The sequence below is a fragment of the Homalodisca vitripennis genome, chromosome 6 (genome assembly GCF_021130785.1).
Source record: "Homalodisca vitripennis isolate AUS2020 chromosome 6, UT_GWSS_2.1, whole genome shotgun sequence".
Classification (NCBI taxonomy): Eukaryota; Metazoa; Arthropoda; class Insecta; order Hemiptera; family Cicadellidae; genus Homalodisca; species Homalodisca vitripennis.
In genome coordinates this window covers 29,985,562-30,009,613 of record NC_060212.1, presented here as the reverse complement: position 1 = coordinate 30,009,613, position 24,052 = coordinate 29,985,562, and the positions used below count along the sequence as shown (strand labels likewise).

The 24,052-nt window shown below is 31.7% G+C and overlaps 1 protein-coding gene across 1 annotated transcript in view; it reads left to right on the top strand.

Moving 5' to 3' along the window:
- The window catches only part of LOC124365336 (zinc finger protein 431-like), a 40,177-nt gene extending 22,755 nt beyond the window's left edge, over positions 1–17,422 (top strand). The window contains exons 5-6 of the mRNA XM_046821310.1: positions 6,749–6,894; positions 15,577–17,422. The gene's annotated coding sequence lies outside the window, so the exon portion shown is untranslated. The remainder of the gene's footprint in view (positions 1–6,748; positions 6,895–15,576) is intronic.
- Positions 17,423–24,052: the final 6,630 nt, after the last annotated feature.

The window sequence follows — 24,052 nt, the reverse complement described above, 5'->3', positions numbered from 1 at the left end:
CTTTTTGTCCATGAAATAATATGCCTATGTTTATAAAAGTGAGAGTTCTGAAACACTATACTTAAATACACGAGCTATATGTATTTAATTACATTTTTATTTACTGTTTATAACAAAATATTATTTTCATTTCCCCGGCCTATCATTAAAATAGTATTTGTTATTTTAAGAAGTATAGAATATTAAAATTTTCTTTAACTCATACGTGCCCATTGCACCATTTATATGGAGCATTTTTCTAGAAAGTGATAAATGACTTTAATTCTGAGCATTTTCATGTGGTAACTGACAGTTTAAACCATAAAATAAATAATATTCATCAAATATCCACTGTAAATGAATATAATTGAAACATTCCTCAATGTGTAAAATGAATAAAAACAACACATAGGTACATGGTGATATATATATATATATATATATATATTATTTGTAGTAAATTACTTTACAATCAAATCAACGTGTTTTTTAAAACATTAGCACTATATTTCGGTGAAAACCGTCTTCAGGTGCAAAAAATTGTATAAAATATAAAAATATAAAAGAAAAACAGTACAAACGAAAGTAAATAAACAGTGAATAAGTAATAATAATAAATACAGATGACATGAACTAAACAAATGTTCCATATGTTGATTTAAAATTTAGACATTTTTGGCTAAGTTATCTGATGTTGAGTCCATGTGGAATTTTGCTCTTTAAAACCAATTGGTGTGCTTGTTCTAATGTTCTGAGGTAAATTGGGTTTGAATTTGTATGTACTTGCCGAATAGGTTTGAATGAATATGTATTTTCAAAAGTTTCATTGTGATTTATACCATGAGTCACGACAGTTTTCTTTTAAATCTTGGTGTTTATAATCAAATCGGTGTCCTGTCATTCTTGTCCTCAAGGTATTTGTTGTTGAGCCAATATAATCGGCTGGACATTTTTTTACATTGAATTTGGTAAATCACATTTTTAGATTCACAAGACAAGTTGCCGAAGATAGGATATGTCTTGCGTGTTTTTGCTACTAGTGAATTTTGAAGAATTTGGTAACATTTTACAAATCAAACATCTTGGTTTATTACACGGATGTGATCCTTTTTGTTTTGGTATTGATTTTTCATTGGTGTTTGTCATTGGTAATTTAGGTTTGGCCAATATATCTTTAAGAATAGGAGGTCTTTTAAAGATTACTCTAGGAGTTGTTTTGAAAAATATCATTAGTTGAACTAGAATTTTGTAAGGTAATTAAATGCTATTTTAAGAATATTATTAATTTTGTGAAGCCCTGGATGGTATTGAACTATTAATTTTGGATCACTGTTTTCAAATTTAGAAATGTAGTGTTTTTCTTTTTTACATTAAGTTTATCTTTAAGTAATTTTCGTGGATAACCTCTTCTTAAGAATGCGTTCATAATATCGTCAATGTATTTTTCAAAGTCATTTGTATTACTACATAATTTTTGAGCTCTGCATGCTAAACTTTTTGGTATATTCCTCTTGATATGGACTGGATGACAGCTGTCGTAGTTTAAATACTCCAAATTATTCGTTTGTTTTACGTTTATTTTGCTTTTTAAATGTCCATTTTCAACAAATACTTCCATATCTAAAAATTTGACTGATGTTGAAGACGTCTCAAATGTGAATTTTAATTTGCTAAAATTGTTTAAATGTTCTAAAAAGTTGGTTAAATTATGCTTCCCATGTGTCCAAATAATGAAAATGTCATCAATAAAACGTTTCCAGAATATAGGCTTGTAATTTTGACTGTTGAGAAAAATCTGTTTCTAGTTTTCCCATGAAAAGATTGGCATATGACGGAGCCATACGAGTTCCCATTGCTGTGCCTTTTTGTTGTAAATTAAAATGTATCCTGAAAACGGAAGCAATTCATTGTAAGCACAAAATGGATTAATTTTGTAATAAATGAAGTACTAGGGTTTTGTGTCAGTTTGTCTTTGATTAAGATAGTATGTTTACAGCTTCAATTCCTTCATCGTGTTCTATATTTGTGTATAAAGAAGTGACATCAACAGTGACCAATATTGCATCGTTAGGAAGAGGTTGGGGTACATTTTTAAGTTTATCTAAAAAGTCATCAGAATTTTTTTATGAATGATGGTAGATTTTGGACAAAGTCCTGTAGCTGGTGATCCACATATGCAGAAATTCTCTCTGTAGGTGATGAACAAGAAGATACTATCGGACGTCCCTGGTGTGGTGGCATAATTTTCTTGTGTAATTTGGGGAGAATATAAAAGACTGGTGTACCATATATATATATATATATATATATATATATATATATATATATATCTCCTTTATATCCTATTTTGCTCTCCAAGGATATTATAAATTTCTACAGATGTGCACCGATATACTATGGACATCCAGTGAATCTTCTGTGGATATTTCAAGGTTCACTAGATATACACTGCATCCTCCATGGAAATGCTAAATATATACACTAGGTATACACCGCATCCTCCATGGAAATGCTAAATATATACACTAGATATACACCACATAGTAATGGATGTCTATAGCTACTAAATGTCCACCCAAAGTACAATATATAATCACTGGCTAGTATATGGATATTCAGAATATTCACCAGATATTCGTTACATTGCAAATATCCATGCGTTTTTTAATCCACCAGAAATACAATGTATCATCATATGGATAATCAAAATATTTACCAGTTATGTGTATAATGTATATCGATTTTGTTTTGGTTTGCTGTTAATATTTTGTACATAAACTGTATGTTTTCAATACTGTAAATATATAATAATGGTTTTAAATAAGATAAACTTTCCTACTTACAAAAACCACTTTTACAAAAACTGTTAATTACCTATTTTCAACATACAAATTTGGCCTAAAATATTTAAGTAAGGGTATTTTGTGCTGTAAACAATTTTAATAATTTAAACATGAGTTTTGACTTACATGCATTTGCTTTTGTTGATTTATAATAACATACTCATCAACATATAACATATGCAATGCATGTTATTTTAAGTTGGAATATTTTACTCGTAGCTAGAAGACAAAAAGATAAAAACTAGATGAATTGACATGACTAATTGCTCAATCACCTGTAAAATTATGTATCACCATTACCTCATCATTTATTTTCATTTATTGTAACATTTTTGGCAAAGATTGTTTTATTGGAATGTTAATTCATTCAGAATAGTTGCTCATTATTTTCAGTTTTTAATGCATTTTACCAAAAGTGCAATGTTTTTTGATAACGTCTAAAAATAATAAATTTATGGGTTTAATCTTGAAAATCTGTATTTTAATGAAAAGGAAATTTGAAACAATATGTAGTGAAACCTGATGTCAAAACACCTAAAAAATTCATATAGCAATTGTTCAAGTTTAATTTTTAAAGAGTAACTTTTATTTAGTTCTTACTTGTCAACTAATTTGCCCCGTATCAATTAAGGACATTATTGGAATAAACACAATCAGTGTATTTCCCATTTCTTCTATGAATGGATTAAAGATTTACTATATTCATGCTCAGCGAACTAAACATTATTATGCGTTTTTAGTGAAATTTTGTCGTGTTATTATTAACCATATTTTTATTAAAACTCTGAAATAAAGAAAATTTCTATAACTTTACACTTGTGAGCAAATTGGAAAAAAATCCAATGTCTAAATAACAAAACCGTGAAAAAAGTTTCAATTACTCCAAGATTGGTTGAAATAAAGATTGTTATTTAATGTATATTGGCAGGAAAATAAATACACTATTTACAATGCATTCCTTGTTGAACCAGGGTAGTTTAAAATAAAAGTATTGTTGTCATTATTGTGCTCATACCATGATCACCGTAATTATGTTTGTATCTTTGCTTCAACTATTTGTTAATATTCAGAATCTATAGCATCTCGTTTGTCTTGTTGTCTTCCTTTGAAATGTATTGATCGGGCATGAAGGTTGGCTATATAAGACTGTTGTAGATTCTGATAATTGAGGTTGCACGCCTTTGTTGTTGTTCTTCTTTTCCATGGCTGGAAACAACTGTTTAATAGTCTGATGACCTTTATAGCTACATTTTCAAATTTTTCTTTTTTAAATTTTATTTTTAATGTCCCAGATTTGTGTTTAAAGCTGGACATATTATTTTCAACTTGTCTTTGTGTTAACTATCTGAAAGAATACAAACAAACTATAACATAGTTTTACTTTTATTTTTTAAATATAATAATTATAGTGGTATAAACCTAGTATTATTATTAGTAATGAGTATTACTCTTACCGTTTCTTGATTCTTAATTGAGATTCATAAAAGAATATGCTCGTATAAATTCAGTCATTATTCATGAAGCACAAGCTTCGTAAAAAAAATAATAATAGGAAACTTGGTTAAGATATCACTATTAAATTATTAGGAAACCAAACAAACAAAATTCACCTTTACTCTCGATGACATTAGACAAAATTACGGCATTCAATCTATGTCTAACGAAGTTAACAGGTGGACTGGCTACGAATGGTCGTGGTAGTACAGAAAGAAAGCGATGAGAGCAATCAATGTATCTATTTTTAGAACAAGGAAGGAAACTGACAGTACAAAACAGTAGTGGGGGTCTGGTATGAGTCATGAATCATGAGTGGCAATGAATAGCATGAGTGCAGACTGCATGGGGAGGGGGTGGCGGCCGGCATGGCGGCAAGTCTCAATATTGCGCTTTGCCTCTAAACGCATGACGCACTCAAACACGTAATACTAACGACAGTTCTTTGTTTAAAGGTTATTTTTGACGATGGAAGGATTGTGAAGGAAACAGGATTTTTCCGGACATTTGCCATCGTTCAGTGAAACAAGAAAACAGTAACACTACGTTTCGAGATCTGCAATCTGATCTCTTCTTCAGGTAAAGAACTAACCTAATACATAATTACAAACTAGGTTAAAATAAACAAATCTTACTAAAGCGTTGTGGCACGCCTAAGTCAGGAATCACAACCTACATGTTGTTGTCAACTTCACTAACACTAAAGACATGCACTTAATACAAAACTATACAAAACACTAATCATTAAAACTAAACTACGGAATACAGGTCACAATACGTCTTCACTCGTCTACTGACCACCTACGACTGACCAGAGGGACTAGCCAATGGCAATCGTGACGGCAGGCTAAGACAAGATGGCGGAAATACAAGGGAAGGGGAACAGGAATGGGCCCTTTCGTTATTATTGGTTCATGCGAGATGAACTTCTTAAAACCATATTGTGACTCCGCATTGGTTTATTACAAATATCCGATCCGTTTGATACTTTTGGTTTTCTCTTTAGTTCATTTTTTAGAATTGGCAACCAAAGCGGCCTAATCTCGACTGATGGTTGACTGATTGGTTGGTCTGCCAATTTAATTAGGTTAGTTCTTTACCTGAAGAAGAGATCAGATTGCAGATCTCGAAACGTAGTGTTACTGTTTTCTTGTTTCACTGAACGATGGCAAATGTCCGGAAAAATCCTGTTTCCTTCACTAACGACAGTGTTTTACTATAACCAATCTGTGTTAATATTTGGGTTAAGTTTTACTTAAACTAGTTCACATTGCTGATGCCATTGTCATATATTGTTTTATATTATTGTTGCCTATTATATTAACTGGTTTATATAATAGGCTTGGTGGGAGTGCCGATGCCCGAGCGGTCTAAGTCGTTGGACTTTGGGTCTGAGTTAGAGATAGCGCAGGTTCAAATCCTGTCTGTGACCGTTGCACTTTTTATCAGTACCATCAACCTTGTACTGTATCGACTCTCCCCCTTATTCTGTTTGATAAGATCCTCGCACAGGCCAGTGGCCCATGAGGACGACAGAATAATGCTTAAAAGGGGATCGGTCTCTCCTTAAAAAGAAATTTATTATTGACATTGCTAAGTTTATATTTATTTATTCCTTATATTATTAATATGGTTTATGTTCTCACTTGTTATTGATTATTGCACTTTTTTCGTTGTGGTAATATCTGGTAAAACATTAGGATACTGTTCTGTAGAACATGAGCTAAAAACTAAATACAACTAATGGTCTATCTCTTTTTGTTTACCATCTGTCTGTTTTTTTTTGTTTTTATTTTTTATTTCAGAAACAAAAAAATATATATATATATATAATACTCAAATTTTATACTGTTTTATATATATATATATATATATATATATATATATATATATATATATATATACTGTATGCAGAAAATAAATGCTCAGAGGCTTCTTTAAACAAAGAAAAAGACTTCATATAAATCCTTTAATATTTCGACTTTTATGTCGTTTTCAAAAAGGTCTTTTGAAAACGACATAAAAGTCGAAATATTAAAGGATTTATATGAAGTCTTTTTCTTCTATTGTTTATATATATATATATATAATAACAAATTTCTCTTGCAGCCTAAAATTATGAAAAACATGATATTATATTATCATATTACATTTAAAGGTGATAGACGGTTTAAGTTTTTGGAGCTTAATACCTTAAAAACTAGACGTAATGAGAATTTTTGAAAATAATAAAAGTTGCTGAATATAAATTACTAACATTTGACTCCTAAATTTTAAAATTGTCAGTAAATAAAGTAAATAAGCTTTAAATAGTTGTAATATGTTGATAATGGTGCTGTAAACATGTACAATGAAAACTTTACAATAGACTGCAGTTTTATATTTCTTGAATCGTATAGTGTATAAATCAGTTGTAACTTTATCTGTTCCAGATTATCAGCGTGTGGTTTGAACACAGTACCGTCATAGATAACTAGTTTGCTTTTTATCAAGATGTATCTGGCAACTTACAATGATGAAATTATTTCTTTGTTGTTGCTTTGTATGGTGTATTATTTGCCGATAAAACAAAACTTAGGTACGTATAAGGTTCACACAATGCCTTACAATGGGTGAATGTTTTAATTTTACATTTATAATGTTTTTGTTGGTACAAATTATAAATGTATTAAACATAATTTAAGTGGCTAAATTGTTTTATCCAAACTAACAATGTTGGAAGCGAATTATTTGAAGAACATTACAAATAATCAGACCACAATGAAATCAGCTTAAAATATTTTAAAATACACTAAATTAGAACTCAACTATAATAGTTAACTATTTTGTTTGTTAAGTTAGTTAATGGATAGAGCTTAATCCATAAGAACACAGTCATATCAATCGAGCCCTCATCATATGGAACTTGATTTAAATTATTAGACTTCTGATACGAAAGTCAAAGCTCGGACTCATTGCAACGCTGCTACATTGTTTAACAAAAGAGGCACTCATGCTTAGTACTCAGGAGAACATGTGCCACTACAGCCCACAGTGTTAGGTGCAAATATAAAATTTGTTATTAAACTTATTTTCACTATTTCTTATGACTTGGAATCCAGTTGAGGATATGGACACAGTGCCAAAGTGAAATAATGGGTTAGGAAAATTCAGAGAATTTTGCTGTGAAACCATTATATTGCCAATTCATATTAGAAGCCCTACCAAAAGAGTTAGCAACACAGTCTCAATTGGATGTTAGCATTTCCCAAAGCAGTTTAAGTGGTTTCTTCTCTCCGACTGCAGACGTTTTACATAGACATATTACGCAAATTGATGATTCCTAGAAATATCCAATATAGTGTCTACCACAGTGGAAATTTTCATGGGACTTTGGTAATTATGTTGTTATTTAGAAATATAAGTGTCTTCTTACTAATCTCTTCTTCCTGTTATGATTTTCATATGCTTCCTTGTACTGGAAGTATTTTTAAAATGAAAATAGTCAAAATCTTATTTAGTATTGCTTCATAGTATCTTAACAAAATAATTTGTAGAAAAGTTCATTGAGTTTCAATTCAAAGCATAAGCTGATGTTATGTTATCGAGAAAGTGTTGTACTGACTTGCAAACATCAATCACGGTTTCTACTACATGTCTTCTTTTTCACTTCCTGTTTTTGGAATCTGCTTTGAAGTTTAGTAAGACGTGTTCTTGTCTTTTATTAGCATGGATGAGTGCACAGATTCTGGGTTCAAGAAACTCTTTCATCTTGAAAACATACAAGATTAAAATTGTTATAAGTATGTTATATAAAGTAGAAATATAAAAAGATATTTGTACTATTATATACAAATCGAATAGTGTTTCTCTGTGGGTGTTACTCAGTCATGTAAAAACTACTGAACCTATTGCACTGAAATATTAAATAGACATTCTTAGGGTCCCTGGTTAACTTTCCTATTTCAAAAATCTCTCCAGGGTACGCCTCTTAGGTCTTGGATCTGTAGTATATTGAAATACAATCTATACTAGTTTCGTATTGTAGTTAATAGGAGGGAAAATTATCTTTATAATTTAAAATGTTGTGGCATCACTGATGTATACGTCGTATCAGGATAGTCAGGATAGTCAGGATAGATACAAGGGCAGCACTGATGGCGCTGGACTCTTGTGTGTGTTCAAATCCAAACTTGTCTGGGATTGCTACCAAGTCATTTTTTCCCTTGCCAGAATCAACAATGTGACTGTTTGTTGGGTTCCTGGTCATGGAGGGATCCCTGGGAATGAAAGAGCTGATGCCCTGGCCAACCGGGACTCAGCGTCATTTATGATGGGCCCTCAACCGTTCTGCGGTGTTCCAAGTTGTGAATTCATTGGGCTGTCTCGAAATTGGTTTGTGCTGAAAATAGAGAAGGTGGAGGTTGCATCCGGGCATGAGAATGAACAGAATGGTACTATAGTCGCCTTCCTTCAGAGTGGCGACGGACCTTCTCTCACTAAATAGATCAATGTTCTCTCGGGTTATATGTCTGATCACGGGACATGGTCACCTGACGAAGCATCTTCACAGAGTTGGCATCCTTCAGGAGGTTCCGTTCTGTAGAATGTGTAACGAGCAGGATGAAACTGCCAAACACTTGCTCTTTGATTGCCCTTCAATAGCAATGGAGCAATGGTTTGTGGAACCTCTGAAATCATAGACTGACAGGCCTCATAGTGTGCTATCGGGGTGCGCAAAAGGCCCTTGAGGCTTAAGTGCATGGTAGTAGGTTGTCCCATAGAAGAAGAAGAATATGTATATGTCGTATAATGTGATACAGCAAATAAACCTAGCCATGGCCTGATCACGCCATCCTGACCAACCAGTCACAGCACAGGGCTGTCAGGCCATCCTGCTCTAGCTCTCCTACCCTCCGTCTTTCACCAGCTTCCATGATGTCAACATGTCCTATATACAATTCCTCCCGGAGACAGCCGCGGTGTTTAGTATTATCATTTAATTCTGACTTAGAGCTTGTAATAGTTAGTAATATTTAAAACCTCCTAATAACGAAACATTACAGAATCAGTACACCTTTTTTGGCTTAATAATATTTAAAGTAGATATTAAATTGTGATTTTAATCACCTGTCAAAGTCTAGAATAATTACTATAATAATTTATACACATTTAAGTAGATGATTTTAAATGTTTATCGCTATTTGTTTGTCAAAGTCAGTTACACTTTACACATGTAACTTTACAACTTTACATTTTACATGCAGAAGCTTTCTTTTGTTTGTTTTATTGAGATTTTAATCAAAAACAGTATACTGCTATAATTTATTATAAATGTGTTAACTAAAAGTCTCCGTTTAGACTTGAGACTTCTCCACACTGGCCTAAAATAGGTGAATTGATACTGAAACAGTAGAGTTATTCAATAAAATATCATGACATATTGGAGAGAAATTCAAGAAATTTCAGAGATACTCAAAAAGTAGTTTCCAACTTCAGCTGTTTATCAAAATTAAATTGCATGGGAAATCCTCAGGTAACTGTTAATATCTAATAGAATTATCCCTGGATTACTTGTCCAATACTTTTCCTCTGAGTTATTTAGCATTAATGCCATTTCAGTACAGTTTATCATCTGATAGGGTTAGAACTTGTTACAAAGCACTGTTAAAAGTCACTACAGTTCTGAAACATTTTTGTTTGAAATTTCGGATTCATTGTTTACATTACATATAGATTTTCATGAATTTTTATGCCTATGAAAGATTTGTACGAAATTGTACTGCAGAATTAGACAGGATTTGTTTTTTTTTTTTAATGGCTCCAAAAGTGATGTAGAAACTTCATTTTGAATCTTCTAACACCTGCTTACACAAGTAAAACACTATAATAATTTTTCATCTGTACAGCTATGCAAATGTTCTTTAAAAAGTCATTAATTTTCATTTGTGATTAAACATTTTTAATGTTCTCTGAAAATCTTTTTATGAACAAGTAGTAATTTTAGGAGGCATTTAAACATACAAATATAAAGTTGTATGACAAAAACCTCTGTGCAGTGTCCTCTATGCAGCTATGGATGTATAACAGGTAGTAATTTGAAGAATTAAGTTTTAACACATAAATAATAACTATATGTCCTTTGTGCAGCTATGTTCGTGCTAGTGAAAATATTTATGACCAATGTTGTCTCTGTGCAGGTATATTTGTGCAACAAGTATTTGTTTGAAGAAACATGTTTACAGATACAGATGAAAAACCGTATAAGTGTTCCCTTTGCAGCTATGCTTGCACAAAAAGTAGTACTTTAAGGGGGCATACATTAACACATACAGGTGAAAACCCATATAAGTGTCTTTTGTGCAGTTACGCTTGTAAGCAACCCAGTCTGTTGAAGATTCATTTATTAAATCATACAGGTGAGAAGCCTTATAAGTGTACTTTGTGCGGCTATGCAGGTGTAACAAGTAGCCATTTGAAAAGACATACATTAACACATAGAAGAGATAAACCTTATAAATGTTCTCTGTGTAACTATTCGTGTGCAAGAAGTAGTCATTTAAAGAGTCATATGTATACACACACAAGCCAGAGTGCTTATAAATGTTCTATGTGCAGCTACGCTAGTACAAGACCTGGTGATTTGAGGAAGCATACATTAATACATTCAGATGAGAAACCATATAAGTGTACTGTGTGCAGCTACGCTGGTGCATCTAGTGGACATTTAAAGAACCATATGTATACACACAGTAGCGAGAAAGAGCACAAGTGTTCTGTGTGCAGCTACGCTAGTACAAGACCTAGTGATTTGAAGAGGCATAAGGCAACACATACAGGTGAAAAACTTTTTAAGTGTACTGTGTGCAGCTATGTTTGTGCAAGTAGTAGTCATTTGAAGAATCATTTACTTGAACACTCAGGTGAGAAAGCTTATAAATGTTTTCAGTGCAGCTATGCTTGTACACAAAGTTTTAGCTTAAAGAGGCATATATTAACACATAAAGTTAATAAGCCTTTCAAGTGTACACTGTGTAGTTTTGCTAGTGCAACAAAAATTCATCTAGAGAGTCATATAGGTACACATGCAGGTGAGAATGCATACAAGTGTTCTCTCTGCAGCTACAGTTGTAAACAATGTTCTGGCTTGAAGAAGCATGTATTAACACATACAGGTGAAAAACCTTACAAGTGTATGATGTGCAGTTTTGCTTGTGTAACAAGTAGTAATTTAAAGGATCATATGTATACACATACAGGTGAGAAACCGTATAAGTGTACTCTGTGCAGTTATGCGGGTACAACAAGTAGTCATTTGAAGAGACATACATTAATACATAGGAGAAAAACATCATGAATGTTCTCTGGCAACAAGTAGATGTTGGAGAAAACGTGTTTACACGTGCAGGCAGGTGACTGAGTGTCTTGTGGAGCTACACTTGAGCAAAACGTAGTTATTTCATGAAGCATACATTAATACTGTACGAGGTGAAAATATCTATAAGTGGTCTCTATTGCAGCGTTGTTGTTGCAAGAAGCAGTCATTGTAGGATAATACATAAACACACACATTGGGGAACCTTAATAATGTCCTCTTTGCAGCTATCATTGTACTACAATACGTACTTCTTTGAAGAGTCACTTAGAAACACGCACACAGGTGAGAAACCTTATAGATGTACCCTGTGTAGCTATGCGTTTATAAAGATATTGTTATACAAGATATACGTTTATACATGCACTGTGATCCCTTATAATAAAACACTTAACTGTTCAGGCTCCACAATTAGGTAAACAGTATATATAAAAGAATCATATTTAACTGAGGTGATGGTGGAAAAGCTTCACAAATGTTCTTCCTACAGTTATAAAAGTACTGAAATTGGAATTTTCAAGAAATTTGATGATACATAAATGTAAAATGCATTAAAAACGTTAGTCTGTGCAGTTATACTTGGGTCAAAAATAAATATTTGAACATTAGGTATCACACACTTTTGGTAATGATGGTACTCCACAGAATTTAGTTATGTTAACAATGCTTCTTTACTGTATAAGCTGGTACAACGTAAATGATAGTAACATTTGTTCAATACGTACCCATAACTATAACCAAAAGAAGTACACCTGTTAAACTATGAAGTTGAGGTCATTAGAGTTCTGTTTGAAGCACATATTGGAAGTGGCCAATGGCTAACGTTAAATCTGTTGTACTACACAGGTCAATAATCTTACAACACAATCATTTTTACATTCACAAGATTGGTCTAAGGAAGAAAAAGAATAAAAAACTAAGTATAAGCTTTGTCTTATTCCTTGTTACCTGTCTGTGTGTTTGTTGTTAAACAATTATATTTATTTGATTACTTGACCAACTTCAATAAAAATTTGGTATTTTTTAAACAAAATGTTTAGTGAAATGTAGTAATGAAATTTCAAATTTGCATCCATTTAAAATTAATACTTTTTAAAGGTTAATCTACCCATACCTTTGTAATGGTTACTTAGAGTTTACCAAAGTTTTGATTGATGTTTGTTTGATTCATTTACAAAATCTTAGTTGAAATAGAAATGTTACTTGCAGATAAGACAGTAAAAGAAGTGTTTCATCATTACATGCATTTAGCTTTTAGCTTCTTTTAGTTTATGAAATAATATGCTGATGTTTATAAAAGTGATAGTTCTGAAACACTGTACTTAAATGTATGAATTATATGTATTTAATTACATTTTTATTTACTTTTCATAACAAAATTACTTTTATTTCCCTAGCCTATCAAATAAAATAGTAGTTGTTATTTTAAGAAGTATATAGTAGTGTAGTCTTTTTTAACTTACATTATATGCTCATTTATATGAACATATGTCCAAAAAGTAATTTATGGCATCCGGTTAATTCTGCGCTTATTCATATGGAATGGTACTGTAACTGACAGTTTAACCCTTTCAGTGCCAACGTCGGTTTTACTGGACGTCTGATAATAGGGTGATATAGTTGTGTAATTGCATATTTCGGCTTTTGTTTTATATAAGTTTGTTCGTAAAGAAGCTGGCCATAGTTCATTTAGCATTTTAAACAGCAGAATATAGTCCAAGGATTCAATTATTATGGCATGGTGTTTTGGTTCAAATGATTTGTTTACTCATAATAAGAGATCGTCATTCGTATTCAATGAAACATATAATAAAACAAATTGTAGTGATTTTAAAATTGTAAATAAAAAACTTAAAAGGATGTTTTGTGTCTTGTAAATTTATACAGGAATACATTTATCTTGTCAACTTATACCCAAGCCAACAACCTTTAAGGTGGTACTATCGATTTAGGGTTGTGAAAATGGAAAACATGTAGTAGGTCTCGTAACCCTTAAAGTCCCCCCCCCCCCCGTAGATAAAATGTTATGGAAAATAGTATTAATGTCTTTTAGAATTAAAATACATATGTTAATCTCTTTGGAAAAATGATATTGAACATTTGACGTTTTTAAATCGTAAAACTTGTTCATAGAGAATCTGTGTTCAATTTAAAAGGGCCCCTTGTGCTTTTGGATGTCCAGTCTGTTTCCCACCGGGTACTCCTTCTTCCTCTGCTATTGACAGTCCCTGTTCCGTTGCTTACCCCTCCATCAGTTCGTCCCTTTATTCTCTGCAGCGTCTGTTCTTGGCTATATTATAAGAAAACAAATAGTTTACAACGAGGCTAATCTCACTCAAATTCTTTGCTTGAGTAAGTATAGCACACTTACCTAATTAAATGAAGGTATATTTATATAAAGTGGTGCAATTAGTTTCAGTTTGGAATAATTAATCTAAATGTTAATAAACTAGGTGTATTAGGCCTAATTTTTCATATAAACAATACACTTATAAGTAATCAAAAGCTCACAAAAAATTCGGAAACTTAATTTGAAATAACACATAATAGAGAACAAATGTATGCTTTGTTTAAAAAATAAAAAAGTAAAATACTCTGACTTTAAATAAGTAAATTTAAAAAATTGGATGACTTTTTTGCCCCTCTTTACTTTTGGAAAGTCAATCCATAAAACAGGAATACTAGTAGTAGTGCTACTGGTAAAACATTGAAACAAAACAAATAAAGGTGTAGGTTCCAGTAAGAATTATTTTTTACAGTTGAATAAACATGGTAAATGATTTAAATTTAATTCCATGGAGTGCCAGATTACTAAAATCTAAGTGGTCTTAATTTATAAAACCAATTATAAAGAATTATATTCATATAGCTTTAATTCAAGAAACTTGGTTAACTGAAAGTGATAAATAGTCCTACATAAATCAATAACATACACAGTTATAGTTAGATACAATACCTATATCATACAGTTATTTGGAGCTGTAACATGTATATATAAATAAAAGGTAAAAATACTCTGACTATATATAAGAAACGTCAAAACCATTAATTGACCGTTTAAAAGATATATTTTACAATTTCATATGATAAAAACACAAGTACAATGTGATATGGAACAAAAATAGATGCTGTATTATTAGATATTTAGCTAAATTTTATTCCAGAATTTGTAATTCTTATTTCAGTTATGATAAACCCATCAATTCATTTTTAGAATATAATTACAATAAAAGTGAAGTTATTATATCGGAAATACAAGATTGTAGTGAACATGATAATGACCAAATTGTAGAAACTAATATAAGATAATAATAAAATGTATACATATTTATAACTTTAATATTTAGAAGTCAGTGGTCATGTAAATGTAAAAGCTGTTACAAATATAAGTATAAAATTATTAGAAAAAATAATTTTTTTTTACTTTTTTTCAAAGAATTGAGTCGCTTGTATTAGTTTAAAATATAAAAAAAATTGACCATTTAATAATTAGCAAACACACTTTTTCAAAATATATATTCACTGCCCGATATAAGAAGTGGTCACTTCTGATGGCCTGACCCGTAACTGCTTTAATTTTTATTTGTCATTTGCACAGTAGGCAAGTAGTTGTTTGATAAGTTATTTTACTTATTTTCACTTACAGGTGAGAACAATTTTAAATGTTCTAAGTAGCTTTTTATGTACAAGTAGTAATTTGAGGAGGCACACGTTCACACATAGAAGTATGAATTTTCGTTTCAAGAACCTCTGTGCAGTCTTCTCTATGCAACTAAGCATGGTCAAGTAGTAATTTGAAGAATTATTAAATTTTAACACATACAAAATGTGAACCATAAGTACTTTCTACAGCTATGTTTGTGCTAGTCGTAACGTATATGACAAACCAATGTTTTCTCTGTGCAGGTATATTTGTGCAACAAGTATATGTTTGAAGAGACATGTTTACAGATACTGTGAAAAAACACAAGTGTTCTCTGTGCAGCTACTCTTGCACAAAACGTAGCAGATTGAGGGAGCATACATTTACACATACAGGTGAAAACCAATATAAGTGTCCTCTGTGCAGTTATGCTTGTAGGCAATCTAGCCTGTTTGAGATTCATTTTTCAAATCATACAGGTGAGAAGCCTTATAAGTGTACTTTGTGTAGCTACGCTGGTGCAACGAGTACTTATTTGAAAAGACATGCACTAGTACATAAAAGAGAAAAACCTTACAAATGTTCTCTGTGCAGCTACTCTGGTGCATCTAGTCGTCTTTTAAAGAGTCATATGGATACACACGCAAGCGAGAGAGCTTACAAATGTTCTGTGTGCAGCTACACTAGTACAAGGCCTGGTGATTTGAGGAGGCATAAATTAAAACATTCAGATGAGAAACCATATAAGTGCACTGTGTGCAGCTATACTTGTACATTTCGAGGACAATTAAATAGTCATATTAAGTATAAACACACAAACGAGAAAGCGTACAAATGTTCTTTGTGCAGTTACGCCAGTACAAGACCTGGTGATTTGAGAAGGCATACAGTGACACATACAGGCGACACACCGTATAAGTGTACTCTGTGCAGCTATTCGAGTGCAAGAAGTAGTCATTTGAAGAGACATGCATTAATTCATAGGAATAACACCTGCTAAATATTCTCTGTGCATTTCTGCTAGAGCAACAAGTAGCTGTTTGAAGCAAAGTGCTTTCACATGCAGATGACTAACTTCAAAAGTGTCCTTTGTGCAGTTACGCTAGTAAAAAGCCTAGTGATTTGAAGAGGCATACAGTAACACATACATGCGGAAAACTTTATGCTGTGCAGCTATCTATATGCAAGAAGTAGTAATTAAAAGAAGTACACATAGAGGTGAGAAACCTTATGTGTTCTCAGTGCAGCTTTGCTGGTGCAAGAAATAATCATTGAAGGATCATACATACGTACAGAGGTAAAAATCCTTAGTAATAGTCAGTTTGCAGCTATGCTCGTAAACACAGTTTGAAGAGACACATGTATATATATATATATATACAGGTAAGAAACCTTGACGTGTAACTAAGCCTGTATAAAGATTTTAATGGGATTTACGTTTGTTTATATATGCAGTGTTTCCCCTTACAATTAAATACTTAGCTGTTCAGATTTCACAAATGTTCTTCCTACATTTATGAAAGTACTGAAATTGGTATTTTGAAAAAACTTAATGGAATGCAAAGATTAAAAACGTTCGCCTGTGCAGTTATGCTTGTGGAAAAAACAAATTTTGACGATATGTGTTATCAAACACTGGTGATGATTGGACTCCACAGAATTTAGTTATGTTATCAATGATTGTTTACTGTACGAGCCGGTAAAACGTAAATGATAGGAAGATTTGTTCATTATGTAGCTCTAAGTATAACCAAAAGAGATGCTTCTGTTAACCTATGAAGTTGAAAAGCCATATTAAAGTTCTATTGAAGTACGTACTGGAAGTGGCCAACGTTAAATATGTTGTACTACACAGGTCAATAATTTTACAAGTGTTTACTTATGTTTTAGGTGAACATAATTAGCTGTAATATATGCAATTTGTGCATTTATTTTGAGCTAATATGTGACATTGCTGAAATTTGCAGTACAAAAGCATTATTAGATATTAGGTAAATATGTAAAATGTTGCCGCTCTCGTTGCAAGATTTCATACCACTTTTATAATATAATACTTTAATTACATTGTTATACTGTATGGAACAAAGAGAATAAAAAAACTAAACACAAGCATTGTTTTATTCCTTTTTATGCGCTGTTTATCTTTATGTGCTTTTGTTTTTAAATTAAATTGAAATAGTTATATTTTTAGCAAATACAAAAAGGTCTAGTTTTGTTTTGTTTTAGGCTATTTAATTAATTCAATTTGTAGATTAGTACATTGACATGTATCAGGTTTGGCATATAAGCACATCTTTTGTTGATTTTTTATATCATAGTAGTGTTGTTAATTATTGACTTATACTCCAGAACACATTTTATTTGTAACAATTTTCCTTTTGAGGTCAGCCTGGATCTTAGAATAAGTATAGGCCTAGTCTTACTATTCCATTGTTTTAAGAATTAAAAAAAGTTAAATGTGAATCTGTTTAGTTCTGTAACGTACGACTTCATGAGGAGAATAAAGATATTATTTTATTTATTTAATTTTAGAATTTTTTAACAAAATGTTCGTTAAATTTATCAATTAAATTTAGAATTTAAGGCCATTTAAAATTAATACTTTTTAAAGGCATTGCAGTTTACAATTTTGAATGGGCGATGTTTCTAAAATGGCAAATTCCTCAATAGCGTATTGTATTGGTTACATAGAGCTTACCAAAGTTTGATTGGTGTTGGGTGAATAATCTTAAATTTTTTAAATATAATAAATTTTACGTAGATAAATAAACCGTAAAAGAAAGAATTTGACCATTATATGCATTTCGCTTTTACCTTCTTTTTGTCCATAAAATAATATGCATATGTTTATAAAAGTGTGAGTTCTGAAACACTATACTTAAATACATGAGCTATATGTATATAATTACATTTTTAATTACTGTTCATAACAAAATATTATTTTCATTCCCCGGCCTATCATGAAAATAGTATTTGTTATTTTAAGAAGTATAAAATATTACAATTTTAAATTTTACTCATACGTGCCCATTGCGCCATTTATATGAAGCATATGTCCAGAAAGTGATAGATGACTTTGATTCTGAGCATTTTCATGTGGAATGGCCCGTAACTGACATTTTTAACCATAACATAAATAATATTCATCAAATATCCACTGTAAATGAATATAATTGAAACATTCCTCAATGTACAAAATGTATAATATATCATATAATTTATATGCATCACCATGGAAATCCATTGTGTCTTAATGTTTACAACATCTCTATAAGAATTACACTTTATATCCTATTTTACTCTCCAAGGATATTATAAATTTCTACAGATGTGCATCGATATACTATGGATATCCAGTGGATCATCTGTGGATATTTTAAGGTTCACTATCAAAAAGGCATCCTCCATGGAAACGCTAAATATATACACTAGATATACACCATATAGTAATGGATGTCTATAGCTATTACATGTCCACCCAAAGTACAATATATAATCACTGGCTACTATATGGATATTCAAAATATTCACCAGATATTCGTTACATTGCAAATATCCATGCGTTTTTTAATCCACCAGAAATACAATGTATCCTCATATGGATAATCAAAATATTTACCATATATGTGTATAATGTATATCGATTTTGTTTTGGTTTGCTGTTAATATTTTGTACATAAACTGTATATTTTCAATACTGTAAATATACAATAATTATTTAGAATAAGATAAATTTTCCTACTTACAAAAACTGTGAATGACCTATTTTTAACATACAAATTTGGCCTAAAATATTTAAGTAAGGGTATTTTGTGTTGTAAACAATTTTAATAATTTAAACATGAGTTTTGACTTACAAGCATTATTTGCTTTTGTTGATTTATAATAACATACTCATCAACATATTATAACATATGCAATGCATGTTATTTTAAGTTGGAATATTTTACTCGTAGCTAGAAGACAAAAAGATAAAAACTAGATGAATTGACTAATTACTCAATCATCTGTAAAATTATATCACCATTACCTCATCATTTATTTTTATTTATTGTAACATTTTTGGCAAAGATTGTTTTATTGGAATGTTAATTCATTCAGAATAGTTGCTCATTATTTTCAGTTTTTAATGAATTTCACCAAAAGTGCAATGCTTTGATAAAGTCTAAAAATAATCAATTTATGGGTTCAATCTTGAAAATCTGTACTTTAATGAAAAGAAAAATTTGAAACAATATGTACTATTGTATAACCTGACGTCAAAATACCTAAAACATACCAATTGTTCAAGTTTAATGTTTAAAGATTAACTTTTATTTAATTCCTACTTATCAACTAATTTGCCTCGTATCAATTAAGGACATGATTGGAATAAACACAATCAGTGTATTTCCCATTTTCTCTATGAATGGATTAAAGATGTCATTCATGCTCAGCGAACTAAACATTACTATATGTTGGGTTTTTAGTGAAATTTTGTCATGTTATACAACATTGACCATATTTTTAATAAAACTCTGAACTAAAGAAAATGTTTATAACTTTACATTTATGAGCAAATTTGAAAAAAAAACTCCAATGTCTAAATAACAACCTTGAAAAAATTTCAATTACTCCAGGATTGGTTGAAATAACGATTGTTATTTCATGTATATTGCCAGGAAAATAAATACACTATTTGCAATGCATTCCTTGTTGAACCAGGGTCGTTTAAAATAAAAGTGTTGTTGTCACTTGTGCTCATACCATGATCACCGTAATTATGTTTGTATCTGTGCTTCAACTATTTGTTAATGTTCAGAATCCATAGCATCTCGTTTGTCTTGTTGTCTTCCTTTGAAATGTATTGATCGGGCACGAAGGTTGGCTATATAAGACTGTTGTAGATTCTGATAATTGAGGTTGCACGCCTTTGTTGTTGTTCTTCTTTTCCATGGCTGGAAACAACTGTTTAATAGTCTGATGACCTTTATAGCTACATTTTCAAATTTTTCTTTTTTGAATTTTATTTTTAATGTCCCAGATTTGTGTTTAAAGCTGGACATATTATTTTCAACTTGTCTTTGTGTTAACTATCTGAAAGAATACAAACAAACCATAACATAGTTTTACTTTTATTTTTTAAATATAATAATTATAGTGGTATAAACCTAATATTATTATTAGTAATTAGTATTACTCTTACCGTTTCTTGATTCTTAATTGAGATTCATAAAAGAATATGCTCGTATAAATACAGTCATTATTCATGAAGCACAAGCTTCGTAAAAAAAATAATAATAGGAAACTTGGTTAAGATATCACTATTGAATTATTAGGAAACCAAACAAACAAAATTCACCTTTACTCTCGATGACATTAGACAAAATTACGGCATTCAATCTATGTCTAACGAAGTTAACAGGAGGACTGATTACGAGTGGTCATGGTAGTACAGAAAGAAAGCGATGAGAGCAATCGATGTGTCTATTTTTAGAACAAGGAAGGAAACTGACAGTACAAAACAGTAATGGCGGTCTGATACAGTATGATGAGTCATGAGTGCAGACTGCATGGGGAGGGGGTGGCGGCCGGCATGGAGACGTCTCATTATTGCGCTTTGCCTCTAAACGCAAGACGTACGCAAACACGTAACACTAACAACACTTTTTGACTATAACCAATCTGTGTTAATGTTTGGGTTAAGTTTTACTTAAATAAACTAGTTCACATTGCTGATGCCATTGTCATATATGGTTTTATATTATTGTTGCCTATTATCATTAACTGGTTTATATAATAGGCTTGGTGGGAGTGCCGATGGCCGAACGGTCTAAGTCGTTGGACTTTGGGTCTGAGTTAGAGATAGCGCAGGTTCAAATCCTGTCTGTAACCGTTGCACTTTTTATCAGTACCATCAACCTTGTACTGTATCGACTCTCCCCCTTATTCTATTTGATAAGATCCTCGCACAGGCCAGTAGCCTATGAGGACGGACAGAATAAGGCTTAAAAGGGGATCGGTCTCTCCTCAAATATATATATATATATATATATATATATATACATATAGCGTTTTAATTACTGTTTCAAAACCTAAAATTTATGGTTTTAATAATTATTTCGTGAAAACCACAGCTGATAATTGTTTCTCCGAGATTAGTGAGCTCTTGAATGACTTGAATATATCTTTTACAACCTTTACCTTACGATTCTTTTTCTCATTACAATGAGTCCAGTATATAAATAATGGTAATGGTAATATAATATAATATAATATATATATATATATATATATATATTTATTTATTAATGACATTGCTAAGTTTATATTTATTTATTGCTTATATTGTTAATATGGTTTATGTTCTCACTTGTTATTGATTATTGCACTGTTTTCGTTATGGTAATATCTGCTTGTAATTTTGTAGTAAACATTTTGACTTCTAGTACCTGATGAAATCCAGATGTTTATTTCGTTATTTATTAAGCCCTCACTTGGCTTTGTTGATGTACCACTGACCTGTACAATGTACTGTAATAAATTCCTATGTATTATTTTTACGAAATGGCATTGGCTTTTAAATAAATAAATACAGTACTAATAGAAAGGCTCCTCGTTGTGAACACTGGCATGGCCAACATCAATTAGTTATTGTATTGAATTAATACATCACTGATTTGATTCGTAATTAATTTTATTTCTCACCGACCATTATTTTTATACTGGACTCATTGTAATGAGAAAAAGAATCGTAAGGTAAAGGTTGTAAAAGATATATTAAAGCCATTCAAGAGCTCACCAATCTCCGAGAAACAATTATCAGCTGTGGTTTTCGCGATGTAATTATTAAAACCATAAATTTTATATTTAGAATCAGTAATTAAAACGCTTATCAGTAAGTGAACAGAATGCAGTATTATATGTCAACCTGCACGTACCTAAACAACATGGAAACATCTGATTATCCAGTCAATCCACAGCTCAAAGAAAGAAATAGTGGTGGTGATGTAGCACCATAAATTAGAAAATATTAAATTTGCGGCACATATACTATTCCGGGCAAATGAATTAATAATACAACTTATATTTCATTACGTTACGTAGCCCATTAAAGCTTTACTTCATGACGATTTTACATTAATTTCCAGATTTAATCTGGCCCTTAAAGTTATCTCTAAAGTCAGGCAAGTCTGCAGGGACTATCAGTAAGAGCCATTTCGTGCTCTATGTCATCCTGTTCTGTGAGGGCATAAGACTAAAGTTTATTTATTATACAGGATGTTACAAACCTCTCTACACAGACTTGGACATTGTTCCATAAATCAAGTGGAGCCATAAACTAAATGCAACCAACGGCGCAGTCAGGAGAAAATGAATCCAGGCGTTGTCACTGCACAGTATGCAAGTCGCGATCACAAGGCAAGAGCACGAGAATTCAAGAGCACTATCACACATCACACCAGGACAGGAAAAACTGAGATAAAAAAATTAATATCGGCACTTCCTGAGGCCTCGCGGCGTCTCATCTGAAGATTACGATCAAATCTCGCGAGAATTTGGCTTCGTGGCTGAGGGAGGCCGATTTGTCCAACGGAAATCACCCCACTTGTACCGGAAATGGGTGTCTAACTCGGCCTGTGATGATCACTATTTACTTGGCGTAACATCATAACACCTGATATTCTTCATAATGTCAAACTAAGGATTTATTCAAGCAGTAAATGGAAAGCGCATTTGAAGAACTTATTGTAGAAGGTGAGTAATACCATATTCTTAAGTATTGACTAGTTTCAACACTACATAGTATTTCCATATCTTGGCTTGAAGTTACTTAATTGGTTTGACTAAATATTCTTATATAGTTTTTAGTTAATTGATTTACCTTAGGGCATTAATTTAGCCGTCTTCCTCACAGTTACCATTTCAAATGTAAATAGTACATTTGAAAGCCTTTTAAACAGTAACAGATGATTTATAGATTAGTAACGATGCAGTTTTTATTCTAGTATTTATTACGCGGTACAGGTGTAAAATTAGATGAACAAATCTTATAACTTATTTCTGTTGAATCAAAAATTACCGCCATTTTTATAAGGTGGCCGGAACTTGTTTATTTTGTACCGTATAAGTATTGTTCCCTCAAAGGCTTATGAAAACATTGAGCCGGTTCTAAGACTTGAGCCCAGTTCTCCCCGGCTCATGTTGTGTATTTATATAGTATTATAAGTATTGTTCGTTGTGGCTGCAGAAGGCACTGACTGTGCTGTTTAAGAGCGCTCTGCACATCCTCTTCAGAGTGGCAAGGAACTTCTAAATTCTCGCATGTTAGTGGAAGTACGTAATACAGTTTTGCATTAAAAAAAAATTATATTTGTTATTTCTTTTTAAAATTTTACCACTAACATGCTGGCTTAAGTAGCTGTTTCGCAGTGACGAGGTCCAGGAGAGGAACTCTCACCTCCTGCTACTTCCTCATCATGGATGGTCGCACACGTTTCCAGGATTTTCTTGCTCTGCTGGAAAACTGGCCTCCATGATGAGCTGAATACCTAGTCAACATCTGTGATACCCTGCTATTTGTTATTTATTTATTTTTTTAATTTATTTATTTGTCATTGTTGCCAGTTATTATAGTTTACATTTTGTTATTTAGTTTTTAAGTTTAGTTTAAGTGCTATTTAGTCTTATTTCTTGGTTTTCATTAGGAGCCCGCCCTTAGCCGAATTATACCGGGTGGAATTGTTATTGTTAAAACAA